General features: G+C 38.8%; 1 long non-coding RNA gene across 2 annotated transcripts in view; it reads left to right on the top strand.

Moving 5' to 3' along the window:
• LOC105486905 (uncharacterized) overlaps window positions 1-11,993 on the top strand; it is a 72,981-nt gene extending 60,988 nt beyond the window's left edge. For both annotated transcript variants that reach the window (XR_011610318.1, XR_011610319.1), the window contains 2 exons: window positions 2,499-2,550; window positions 11,876-11,993. This is a non-coding gene — a long non-coding RNA (uncharacterized lncRNA). The remainder of the gene's footprint in view (window positions 1-2,498; window positions 2,551-11,875) is intronic.
• The last annotated feature ends 2,209 nt before the right edge of the window (window positions 11,994-14,202 follow it).

The following is a 14,202-nucleotide window of genomic DNA, read 5'->3' as shown; positions in this document are numbered from 1 at the left end:
CTGTGGAGAAACTGAACACCCATACATACAAAAAAACTGAAACTAAAACTAAAATCTCACATCTTATACAAAAGTTAACTCCTAATGAATAATGGACTTAAATGTAAAATGTACGATTACAAAACTATTAGAAAAAATAAGAGAAAATCTATAGGATCTAAGGCTAGACAAAGGGTTCTCAAACTTGACACCAAAAGCACAAGCCATAAAGGAAAAACTGATAAATTCATTAAAATTATGAGCTTTTGTTCCGTGAAAGATCCTGTGGAGAGGACGAAAAGGCAAGCTATGGACTAGGAAAAAATATTTGCTAACTACTTGCCTGACAAAAGACTAATATCTAGAACGTATTTTTTAAACTTTCAAAATCAAACAGTAAAAACAAATTCAGTTGGAAAATGAGCAAAAGACATAAACAGACATTTCATTGAAGAGGACATAGAGATGGTAAATAAGCACATGAAAGGATATTCAACATCATTAGTCATTAATGGCATGCAAATTAAAACCATAAAGAGATATCACTACATACCCATCAGAATGAATAACGGAAAAAAATAGTGACAACAGCAAACGTTGGCAAGGATGCAGAGAAACCAGAACATTGCTTTTGGGAATGTAAACTGGTATAGCCACTCTGGAAAACAGCCACTTTCATTAAAAAACAACTAAATATCCAACTACCATATGACTCACCAATTGCACTCCTGGACATTTGTCCCAGAGAAAGAAAGCTATATTCACTCAAAAGTCTGCATATACATATTTATAGCAGCTTTATTTGTAATTGCCAAAAACTGGATGTCCAGATGTCCTTCAGTGGGCAAAAGGTTAAACTAACTGTGGTATATCCATACCACAGAAGATTACTCAGCAATAAAAAGAAACAATAATACACAGAACCTGAATGAATCTCTAGAGAATTATGCTGGGAGAAAAAAAGCCAATCTCAAAAGGCTAGACATATTGTACAATTCCATTTACATAAAATTGTGGAAGTGACAGAATTACAGACAGAGGACATATTAGTGATTGCCAAGGAGGGCATGGGGGCAGATTGGAATGGGGATATGACTATAAAAAGGCAACAGGAGAGATCCGTGTGGTGATGGGAAATGTTCTATATCTTTAATATGAATATTAATATCCTGCTTGTCACATTATACTATGGTTTTCAAAATGTCACCACTGGCGGGAACTGCGTAGAGGGTACATGGAATCCTTCTGCACTGTTTCTTACAACTACATGTGAATCTATAATAATCTCAAAATTAAAAGTTTAATGAAATTTTGATATCTTTCATTTAGGACTTCATAGACAAATTAATAATAAGCCCTTATAATTGTATGACCTTTATAGTCTTAAAGGAGGTTACACATTCATCATTTTGCAGAACCACTGACTCATTCATTCATTCATGAGTCATTTAAACAAATTTAGGCAATCATTAAAAAATTATCTATCAAGCATAGTGCTTAGGCTCAGATTACGGTTATAAATCCTCTAATTCTTTCTCTCAAGCTGCTCACAGTCTTTTTATTCTCACTAACTACCTGAGGTGAGTAGGGTGGGTATTATCATTTTTGTTTTGTAACTGAAGAAACTGAGAACCAAAAGGTATGTGACTTGTCCAAAGTCACACAGTTACTTCACCATGAGGCTAGCAGTAGAACTGGAGTCTTCTCCCTGTCTTAGATTCTCTCCATTTCACACATGTTAAAGCAAAACGGTAAAGAATACAGGCTTTGGAGTTCAGATAGGCTCAGTTCCATCATTTCTTAGCTGTTTGCCCTTGGGTAAGTACATCAATGGCTCTAGGCCTCAGTTTCTTCCTCTATAGAATAGAAATAATGGTTCCCATCTTACAGAATTCTACAAGATTTCAATATGTTAATACATGCATTATGCTTAAAATAGCAACCAACACATAATAACAGCTAAAAAAAAATTGCACCTGACATTAGATATTGCCCTTACACCAAATAAGTAACATAATGGGAACTATAATAATCTAGAATTAATAGTTCATACAAATACATAGCATGTCTTCTGTAAGTCTTCCAACTGTCATTAAACATCAGTTAATATCCATACATTGCTATGAGGCAAATGGGTAGAAATATTTAAGGTTTCCGTTTGAGAGAATAGAGAAGTAGCATGTTTGGTAGGGCACTAAGATGTCTCAAAGACAGTACTGAGACAGAAGTTAAAAGCCCCTTTTGTTCATGATTATTTTTAAGGAAATTTAAACATAAGACCCATTTCAAAACATCTCATATTGGCCACAAAGGGAAGCTGGGGTGTCCATTCCTCGTTTGTACCTTGTAATTCTCTCCCCGCTGTTTAACTGGTGACCATATGTCAGGATGTGCATGTGTTTTATGCAGCCAGATGGATGAGGCATAAAGACCATAATCAGTTCCCTCCCATAACAATACCCTATTTTTTCACCTGTCTAACAATCATGGATTAATTATGAGCCTCGTCTCCTCAACAGGTGGTGCCTGTGATCCCATGACCATATCAGATCCACCTTCAAAATCAAGCAGGTAAACAGTCTATCCAGAATTTCTAGTATAAATGTTCATCAGCTGTATATGCAAGCAGGTAGGGCAGGTGTGGTCATTAATTTACCAGACTGTTCTTTGACTTGGTATTTCAGTGTCTGATGTCTGTTGACAGAGTTGACAAGGCAGTTCTAAGCAGCCCCATTATGGATGTCAGCTTAAATCAGGCCATGCTAGGTCTAACATTCAAAGATTTGCCTATTTCCAAGTGGGACACTGACATGATGCCTTCTCTCCTCACTCACTACCTTCTTGGAGGCACCTGGCACTCACCAGTTTCTGTAGTGGCTATGTCAGGGATGCCTAAAATAGTTCCAACTTCAAACGTTCTCTTGGTCAATCACACAAACTACCAGAGCCATTGAAGCATGTACCTTTCAGCCTGTCTCTTATATCTCTAAATGGCACAAAAATTCTTGTTCAAACAATGTGTTCTAAGATCCAGAAAATAAAGTCACTACAGTTTAAGGCCCAAAGACTAGAAATAGTTGATGTTAGATGTAAAAGGAAAGCAAGTTATTTTTCAGCCATGACACTGCTGAAAAGGCATGTAGGATGCTGCACAACCAAGGAAGAGCTCATATGCAATGGCTTAACTTATGAGCTAAGCTAACTGCATTCTTCATGGAAAACGACTTTTACTTGAAGGACTGACAGTCATTCGGACTTGGGTATTTGACAGGCATTTTCTTAAAAATGAATTAAGTGAGCTTTTCACTTCAAGGAAAACAAATTACTTATTTATTTGTCAATATCAAAAGTTGAGCTGTCAAATAAGAATGAGAATTTTGGAAAGCTTTCATCAACAGCTATGTGACTTACACAAATGTGAGAGATAAACACTGGGACGTTAAGTTTGAATGAAATCCCCAAGCAGATAGAAAAGAAGAGCGTTGTGAAACCCTCCTAGAGGATGGAGAGGGGAAAAAAAGCAGAAAGAGAAGAGATTAAATATGAGCAGTCAGGGAAGTGGAAGAAGAACCAAAATAGAGTCATGGAAGGCAAGAGAGGAAAGAAATCAATAACACCAAAGGCTGCAGAGAGCAGCCTGCATTTGTCTACACAGAAGATTTCGCCAACAGAGCCTGGAAGGCAGTAAATGCTGGGTTCTGTTTTTGAGAAATGCTGAGACAGCTGACTGGTAGGCCTAAAAGGGATGTGAGATGGTGGCCTGTTGAAGAGGCAGGAACATGAGAGACCCAGCCTGCTTGTTGGTCTTTGTGGATGATAGCTCAGACAAGATCCATAACTGAAATTAGACTTCAGGTCTTCCTGTTTCCGGCCCAAGACTTGATTATTCTTGCGTTTCAAAGCTGTATTTCTTGCTTCTAATATTTGAAACAGATGTTGTGAAATCTATAATTTCCAGCTTTGAAATGAATTCATATGTTAATCTCCCATTTCTCAGATGCATTCTGAAGAAACAGTACTAACTGTGACACAAGGTTAGAACATCAAAATGTATAATCCAACTAACCTGGACCTGCTTGTGCTCTAAGGTTCCTCCAGCAAGGGGTCACAAATATTAATAAAATGTAACTCTGCCTCCCAAAAGCCTTGGTGACTAAGTACTTAGGTTCTCACTGAAAACCTCTACTGAGTTCTCTTGAAAGGGTCCCAAGGAAAGGTTTCACAGGCGCTTCTCAAACCATTGGTGCTGAAGGAGCAGGATTTCGAAATCTCCAATCCATCACGGACTGATGCTTTTGTAAAATGCAATCAAAGTGGATAATTTGAAAAAAAACTAAATGAATATGTAATACGAGTCCAATATTTATGGCTAGAGCCAACAAATATAAAATTAAATTTCAGTAAATATTATCAGAACTAGTGTAGCATAGGGGATTTTAAAATTGCAGAAACTCAAAGGATTATAAATCATGCTGCTATAAAGACACATGCACACGCGTGTTTATTGCGGCACTATTCACAATAGCGAAGACTTGGAACCAACCCATATGTCCATCAATGATAGACTGGATTAAGAAAATGTGGCACATATATACCATGGAATACTATGTAGCCATAAAAAGGATGAGTTCATGTCCTTTGTAGGGATATGGATGAAGCTGGAAACCATCATTCTCAGCAAACTATCACAGGGACAAAAAATCAAACACCGCATGTTCTCACTCACAGGTAGGAATTGAACAATGAGAACACTTGGACACAGGAAGGGGAACATCACACACTGGGGCCTGTCGTGGGGTGGGGGGAGGGGGGAGCGATAGCATTAGGAGATATACCTAATATAAATAACGAGCTAATGGGTGCAGCACACCAACATGGCACATGTATACATATGTAACAAACTTGCACGTTGTGCACATGTACCCTAGAACTTAAAGTATAATTTTAAAAATTAAATTTAAAAAAGAAACAGAAAAAATTGCAGAAACTGTATACACTGACATTGTGCATATGTAATAAAATCATTATTACATTTGTAACTTTTGTTGTTCTGTGATTATAACTAAACACTTATGAGTAAAATAACAATTACCCATAATAAACTCCTATACCAACACTTTGAATAAACAATGTAACAGTTTAAATATTTGACATTTTTAACACAAAAAAATGAGTTTGTTGCTTCCTTATTAACATATTTAATCTAGGTTAGAGTGATGAAATATACTCACAGAGGATAATGCATATCTAAATTATTTCTACATTTTGACTTACTATTATTCATAATAGAGAAATCAGTCTCCCAGAGGCCTGTTGACAGGATGGAAGAAGAGATTTAAAGCAATTTCAGGAGGCACAGGATATTTATTTTTAACCTTTACACAAAATGAAGCAAATGATGCTGTATTTCAAAATTCATCTTCAATCCTTCAACAGTTGCAATTTTAACATATTCTGTATAGTTTATTAAATTTAAATTATATTTTCTTTTTTAGAGACAGGGTCTAGCACTGTAGCCTAGGGGAGTGCAGTTGACACCATTACAGCTCACTCCAGCCTCAAACTCCTGCCTCAAGGGATCCTCCTGCCTCAGCCTCACAAGCCTCTGGGATTACAAGCCACCATGCTTGGCTCTAAATAATCTTTTATAAAAGAAATGGATTATTTAAATTGGGTCTTCACTCGGTGGAAAATAAAATTTCAAAACATACTTTCAAATTTGATAAGTATTCAGAGATAACTTTTCACAGACACGCAGTAACAAGATCATCACTTCATTAATAATTGTTACATTATAGAACGTGTCCTAACAATCTATAGAAACTCAGTTCTTCCAAGTTTCTAACTTTTTTTATCCCCTTAGATCTTATCTGCCATTGGAAAAAATGCTGCATTCCCACTTTGCATGAAGTATTATGATCATTAAAATTATCAAAATATCAGACAAATAAACAAGGCTGGTTATCCAATTCACATCTTTTAATAGTTGACCAAAATGGCTTCTTCTCTTGCAGAAACACACAGTGTTTATTCCATAGTCAAATATGCCTGATAGAGTTTTTCTTCTCAAAAATCATTGACCTCTGCATGCAGCAACAGTCATTTATAATCAGCTTCCATATTATTATGTAATAAAAAGAACAATAAATTTAAAATATTAGCTTTTACATGATTCACAATCTTTACTCTATAATTTAATGGAATGTTTAATTCAGCTTGCTTTTTTTTTTTTTTTTTTTTTTTTTTTTTTTTTTTTTGGAGACGGGGTCTCGCTCTGTCGCCCAGGCTGGAGTGCAGTGGCCGGATCTCAGCTCACTGCAAGCTCTGCCTCCCGGGTCTACGCCATTCTCCTGCCTCAGCCTCCCGAGTTCAGCTTGCTTTTTTAACAGCAAAACTTTGTCAATGAAGGAAGCCAGGCATTGATTTACATTCTGGCACAAACTTCTTAATCTGAGTAACTATGCCATAATGTCATTACAGGGAACATACACATACCCAAAACTTAAGCTCTAAATCACATTTGTTTATAATGGGATTCTTCGTAACTGTAGAAAGTTCAGGGCTAATTTGAAAGCGAAAAAAAAAAAAAGAATTATTTCTTCATATCACGGTCATGTTCTTCATAACACACCAGTATAGGCCAGGCACAGTGGCTCGGACCTGCAATCCCAGCACTTTGGGAGGCCGAGGCAAGTGGATCACCTGAAGTCAGGAGCTCGAGACCAGCCTGGCAAACATGATGACACCCTGTGTCTACTAAAATACAAAAATTAGCTGGGCGCGGTGGCAGGCACTTGTAATCCCAGCTACTCGGGAGGCTGAGGCAGAGAATCGCTTGAGCCAGAGAGGGGCAGATGGTAGTGAACTGAGATCATGCCAGTGCACTTCAGCCTGGGCAACAAAGCGAGACTCTGTCTCGAAAAAATAAATTAATCAAATAAAATAAATAAAACACCAGTATAAATACTAAAAAAAATTGACCATGTTAGTAATGTCTGTGAATTTGTCAAATTTCAGTGAAGTAAACATTACAAGTTCTTTGTGTTCTATGAGTTGGCTTTTCTTATCTTATTTTTTTTTATTTTTTTATTTTTTTGAGACAGAGTCTCTCTCTGTTGCTGAGGCTGGAGTGCAATGGCACAATCTTGGCTCGTCGCAACCTCCGCCTTGTTGGTTCAAGCGATTCTCATGCCTCAGCCTCCCAAGCAGCTGGGATTATGGGTGTGCAGCACTACACTTTGCTAATTTTTGTATTTTTTAGTAGAGATGGGGCTTTGCCATGTTGGCCAGTTTGATCTCCAACACCTGACCTCAAGTGATCTGCCCACCTTGGCTTCCCAAAGTGCTGGGATTATAGGCATGAGCTGCCATGCCTGACCAATGGTGTCATTTTAAAACAGCATATGAAGCATATATTTTGCCACAGATTCACCCAACATTTATAAGCCAACATCTTTGGCTTATAATAGAGATTCCATTGCTCCAACATAATGGAGTTTCCATTGCTGGAATCTCCCAGCAATGTCTCAGCAACTGTAAGGGTCTTAGACTTAGCAACTTGAGGTGCTACTTTATAAGATGCCTGTAAACCCCATCAAAAAGTGGGCAAAGGATGTGAACAGGCACTTTTCAAAAGAAGATATTTATGCAGCCAACAAACACATGAAAAAATGCTCATCATCACTGGTCATCAGAGAAATGCAAGTCAAAACCACAATGAGATACCATCTCACACCAGTTACAATGGCGATCATTAAAAAGTCAGGAAACAACAGGTGCTGGAGAGGATGTGGAGAATTAGGAATGCTTTTACACTGTTGGTGGGAGTGTAAGCTAGTTCAACCATGTGGAAGACAGTGTGGTGATTCCTCAAGGATCTAGAACTAGAAATACCATCTGACCTAGCAATCCCATTACTGGGTATATACCCAAAGGATTATAAATCATGCTACTATGAAGACACATGCACACGTATGTTTATTGCAGCACTGTTCACAATAGCAAAGACTTGGAACCAACCCAAATGCCCATCAATGATAGACTGGATGAAGAACATGTGGCACATATACACCACGGAATACTATGCAGCCATAAAAAAGGATGCATTCATGTCCTTTGTAGGGACACGGATGAAGGTGGAAACCGTCATTCTGAGCAAATGATCGCAATGACAGAAAACCAAACACTGCACGTTCTCACTCATAGGTGGGAATCGAACAATGAGAACACATGGACACAGGGCGGGGAACATCACACATCAGGGCCTGTCATGGGGAGGGGGGATGGGGGAGGGATAGCATTAGGAGAAATGCCTAATATAAATTATGAATTAAAGGGGGAAGCAAACTAACACGGCACATGTATACGTATGTAACAAACCTGCACGTTGTGCCCGTGCACCCTAGAACTTAAAGTATAATAAAATAAATAAATAAATAAATAAAAGGAAAAAAAAGATGCCTGTAAAGTAGTAATGATTATATGTGAAATATTGAACATCTGCTTCTGTTAGCTTTTATATCATTACATTTTAATTTCAGTATTCCTTCAAATAAATCTTTTTTTGTTTTATATGTAAGTCCCACTTAAGTTTTGACGGATTTGTTGCTTCATTACATGGTACATTTCTATAAATGAAAACAACATGTTTTTAAGTACTTCATCATCAATTCAGGCTACAAACCTGTACTCAGCATATGACGTATCATATTTCCGAGTAAAACTAGTATGAATGTGTTTGATCTTCAGTTTTTCAGAACCACTCTCACTATTACCATTTGGTTTGTTACTGCCACATTCAGAAAAGTTGTATCATTTCATGATGCAATGGTCCAATAGAGCTTGTTTTGTCATCTGTGAATTAAAGTTAACAATAAATAGAACAACTTTTGCTTCATAATTTAAGTAAAAATTTAAGTTTTAAAACAGCCTTGATTAAAAATTAAAAGTCATAAAACTATTTTTACAACCTTACATTTTTCTCAGATTTTTATAAACTTTTGGGTTATAGTTGATAGACCTTAAAATATCACATGTTATTAATGTGGTCCTATTACACTAGTCATGTGATTTCTCACATTCCCTGTTCTACAAAACCAGTCCACGGATGGGCATTATGCACTTGGGTTTGCAGCAATGCCAAAGTGCTATAAAAGTTTCTAAATGCTGACTGACAATTTTTTTTGAGACGGAGTCCCACTCTGTCGCCCAGGCTGGAGTGCAGTGGCACGATATTGGCTCACTGCAACCTCTGCCTCCTGGGTTCAAGCGATTCTTCTGCCTCAGCCTCCTGAGTAGCTGGGACTACAGGCGGGTGCTACCACATCTGGCTAATTTTTTGTATTTTTAGTAGAGATGGAGTTTCACCATATTGGCCAGACTGGTCTTGAACTCCTGACCTCGTGATCCACCTGCCTTGGCCTCCCAAAGTGCTGGGATTACAGACATGAGCCACTGAGCCTGGCTGACAATTTTTTCACTTAGCATATCACAGACAGATAAATAATTCATTATCCCACATGTGTAGCAGTGGTTTATACATCAAGACTTCATTAAAATCCTCTTTAATCATCTCTATCTCTCTTCCAAAAGTGCAACTCCATCATCTTCTTTATCCCATAACCTATTCCTCTGATATGTGTTCCTTCTGGGCAAACCCAACTACCTGCTTAGTAAACTATTCCTTTTATCTTCAGCCATTCATAACGTCTTCTACTCCCCCGAAGTCAGCAGAGCAAAAATCTCTTCCCCTGGACTTGCTGTTTTTAGAGTATATATACGTGTATGTGTACATGTGTGTGTGTGTTGTGGGAGGGAGGTGGTTGAGTTTGTGTGTGCATGTGTGTGTGCTGTGGGAGGGAGGTGGTTGTGTGTGTGTGCATGTGTGTGTGTGTTGTGAGTGGGAGGTGGTTGAGTGTGTGTGTGCATGTGTGTGTGCTGTGGGAGGGAGGTGGTTGTGTGTGTGTGTGTGCGTGTGTGTGTGTTGTGGGAGGAAGATGGCTGTGTGTGTGCATGTGTGTGTGTGTGTTGTGGGAGGGAGGTGGTTGTGTGTGTCTGCATGTGTATGTGTGTTGTGCAAGGGAAGTGGTTTGTGTGTGTGCATGTGTGTTGTGGGAGGGAGGTGGTTGAGTGTGTGTGTGCATGGGTGTGTGTGTGTCGTGGGAGGGAGGTGGTTGAGTGTGTACGTGTGCATGTGTGTGTATGTGTTGTGGGAGAGAGGTGATCACATGGTTTGAAGACTGCAATAGAATTGTAAATACAAATATTTATAATTTAGTGTTTTGTTCTTGTAACAACAGTATATGATAGGGCAAAATTGAAAACTGAGAACGCACTAGAAAATAGGTAAATAAGAATATAACTTGCAGGAACAGTACTCAGGTATTAAAATAAATTAAAAGTACCTGGTAACAACTACAGTGATTGCCTTTGAGTGGGGATCTTTCTACTTTGCCTACATATTTATTTTTTAAAAAACAATGAGTACATAGTTCTTTTATATTTTTAAAACTATTTTTAAATATAAGATGATTTAAAAGAACATAATTCAATACACATTTTTCAGTGTTTGCCATGTTCTGTGGTCTCTACCAAGGAAATCATAGACTAACAAAACTGTATCACTTACATTTTGCAAAGGATGATACCAATGATTTTCAAAAAGCCCATTATAGAACTTAAGAAAAACACTGTCAGGATTCAAATAGAAAAGTGAGCCAAAGATATAACCATACATACATTTAAAAAAGAAAAATGTTGAAGTCCACAGATAGGTAATCTTCAGTAAGCAAAAAATTCTAGGTAAAGCAACTTAGACCATTTTTTATCTCTAAATTATCGAAAATGTCAAGCAGTGATAAATAACAATGCTGTGGAGATTCAGTGAGGCTAGTTCCCCCAAAGACTGCAGGTGGCAGTGTAAACTGGAACAAATGTTTACATTTCAGGAAGTTTCCAGAGTTCCACAAATATTTGTTAAATGTCCATTCATTCTTTCATGGTGGAATGGAATTCACACTCAGCCCGATCCACCGCTAATTTAGAGGTAACCTGATTGCCAGTTAGCTGCAAGTTGATTTTCTGTATTCCATAATGCTTCTAGTCACACACTTCATACTGTTTTGAAATGATGCAGTTTGAAACGATGTCAGGAAAACTCCGCATCTTTCATTTCCTCTACCTATCAGAAAATCTATGACAGGTATAGAGGTGGTCAGAAACCTGCCAAAAATGCTCCACCATTATCTGGGGGACCAGGCATGTACATGGTGATGAAAGTTGTCAATTAAACATTGCCCAATATCCTTCTCTGGAATTCTTGCCTAACAGGAAACCCCCAGTTTCTGCGAAGAAATTAAAAGTAGTGATAGAGGCATCTTTCAGCCAAAACATTTAAGAAAGTCATTTATGCAATTCTTACTACCCTCTTGGAAGTCAAAATGAAAGACAATGTGTTTTATACATAACTTTGTAAAGTCTGCCCTCTATCGTTCCTCATAGTAAATGCAGCCAGCATCCACCAATGTATTCTATGTTTCAGATGACATGAGATCCTAAATATTTTTGTCTACAATTTACCGGGCACCTTCAATATGCCAGGTAACTAGTAGATGTATACATGTTTGTTCCAAGTTTAATACTTACTGCAGCTCCATGAGGCAAGTAAAGTGCCCTTATTCCTATTTCACATCTAAGGACACACGCTCAGGGAAGCTAAGTAACTGTGTCGAGGACACACAGCTGATAAGTCAAAGCTCCTGGATTGTAACCTGCTCTGTCCAGTGATAAAGCTCATATAGTCTTTATTCTATGCCACATTGGCTCCAATGTGCTTCTATTCTGACACTTTAAAATGTGGACATAGCCATATATTTATTGACACCCATTATCATTTCAGAAAGCCACACAGACATCAAGTCAAACATAAAATTTGTCGGAACACATATGAAAGAAAAGACAACCCTTCAAATATACTAACTCAAGGAAGCCTTCAGACTTTGTAAACGTGCTTTTTTCTTGCATAGAATTCTTCCTAGTTAAATGGGCATTCAGGCCACAGCATCTCAGTGATCTTGGTAAGATGCATCTCAGAGCCGTGCCATTTCTGGATATCGTCTGGCTTCATGAGGTATGAATGTTTAAACACTGGCTACTGGTATTGCAATAGGAATTCAGCAAAGCTCTGTTGAAATCTTCAGCTGAACCACTTAAACCAAGCAAACAAGTCATCTCCAGGCAGTGTGTTCCCAGCACCTATCAGATTGTCAGAGAACTGGAGGAGTGTGACAGAACAATTTCCAGGGTCATTGGTCTACATGTGAGGCAGGGGACTAATCGTTTGACTGATACGCTCATGCTACTGGGAAACCAGTGAGTTCCCTACATGAGTCGCTTCCAAACACCCTTAGCTGCCAAAGGATAGTGGGTTTGGTCTCCTCAAAATGGAGGACGTGAAAGAAGGGCAAGGGCAGCTTCTATAAGATTCAAGAATGCCGAAGTTCCCATGTGGCGTCAGTTCAAATAGCAGGGGCGTGGGTTAAGTATGTCTTTCTTCACCTAGTAAATGAAGACATTTTCTCATCTTGGGGACTTAGTTGCTATGCATTTGAAACATTTCACCATAGAAACAATGTTAGGTCCAGCCAATCCATAAAATTCATGCCATTCTTCACTCATCTATCTAAACAATCATGTTGTGATGATGGAAGTAAATGTAAAAATATTTCTGGGGAAAACCCACTCCAGATTCCAACCTAGACCTTAGGAGCATGTAGTCTCCTGAGGAACCAGGAGATTCTTTAGTGTCATAGGCTCCTCCCCCACCCCCAATCCCTTCACTCACACACATCTGCTGGGCAGGGACAGGAGGAATTCTCCAGCTTCAAGTCACTGCTGGAGCTCCCTTGGCCTGGGGTGGAGGCAGCAGTATGGGAGCAGGAGGGTGGGCAGTAGGGGACAGGTGGGAGATTAAGAACAGGCACTGAGGACCCATGGGCCAGGCCTTTTGACAGTATGGCCCTCAATAGAGCAAATTCCATGTCTAGGCCACTATCTGATCTCTCTCTTTCTTTTCTACCTCTGGTTTTAAATCTGGCCCAGTCTCCAGGCCCAGCCAAACCTAGCCTATAGAAGGCTATAGGTTGGGTTGTTTAGGGTCTGTGATGGTTAATACTGAGTGTCAACTTGATTGGATTGAAGGATACAAAGTACTGATCCTGGGTGTGTCTGTGAGGGTGTTGCCAAAGGAGATTAACATTTGAGTCAGTGGGCTGGGAAAGGCAGACCCACCCTTAATCTGGTTAGGCACAATCTATTCAGCTGCCAGAGTAGCTAGAATATAATCAAGCAGAAAAATGTGAAAAGAGAGACTGGCCTAGCCTTCCAGCCTACATCTTTCTCCTGTGCTGGATGTTTCCTGCCCTCAAACGTCGGACTCCAAGTTCTTCAGTTTGGGGACTCGAACTGGCTTTCATTGCTCCTCAGCCTATAGACTGCCTATTGTGGGATCTTGTGATAATGTGAGTTAATACTTAATAAACATACATATATATATAGTTTATATATATAATATACCACATATTATATTCCATTAGTTCTGTCCCTCTAGAGAACCCTAAGGTTCTGTCTTCCTCACAGATCTGGTTGTTTAAAGGAGTGTAAACTTCCCCTTTCTCTCTCTCACTCCTGTTCTTGCCATGTGACATGCCTGCTACTGCTTTTTCTTCCACCATGATTGTAAGCTCCTGAAGGCCTCACAAAAGCCAAGCAGATGCTGGCACCATGCTTTCTGTACAGCTTGCAGAACCATGAACCAATTAAACCTCTTTTCTTTATAAGTAACCCAGTCTCAGGTATTCCTTTATAGTAACACAAATGGACCAACACAGAAAATTGGTACTGAGGAGTAGAGTGTTACTATAAAGATAACTGAAAATGTGGGAGTAGCTTTGGAACTGGGTAACAGGTAGAGGTTAGAAGACTTTGGAGGGCTTAGAAGAAAACAGGAAGATGTGGGAAAGTTTGGAACTTCTTAGAGACTGGTTAAATGGTTGTGACCAAAATGCTGATAGAGATATGGACAGTGAAGTCCAGGCTGACAAGGTCTCAGATGGAAATGAGGAACTTATTGGTAGCTGGAGTAAATATTGCCCACGTCACATCATAGCAAAAAACTTGGCTGCATTGTGTTCATGTCCTAAGGATTTGTGGAAGTTTGAACTTAAG

Source organism: Macaca nemestrina, chromosome 12 (genome assembly GCF_043159975.1).
Source record: "Macaca nemestrina isolate mMacNem1 chromosome 12, mMacNem.hap1, whole genome shotgun sequence".
Lineage (NCBI taxonomy): Eukaryota > Metazoa > Chordata > Mammalia > Primates > Cercopithecidae > Macaca > Macaca nemestrina.
This window is presented reverse-complemented; position numbering and strand designations above follow the sequence as displayed.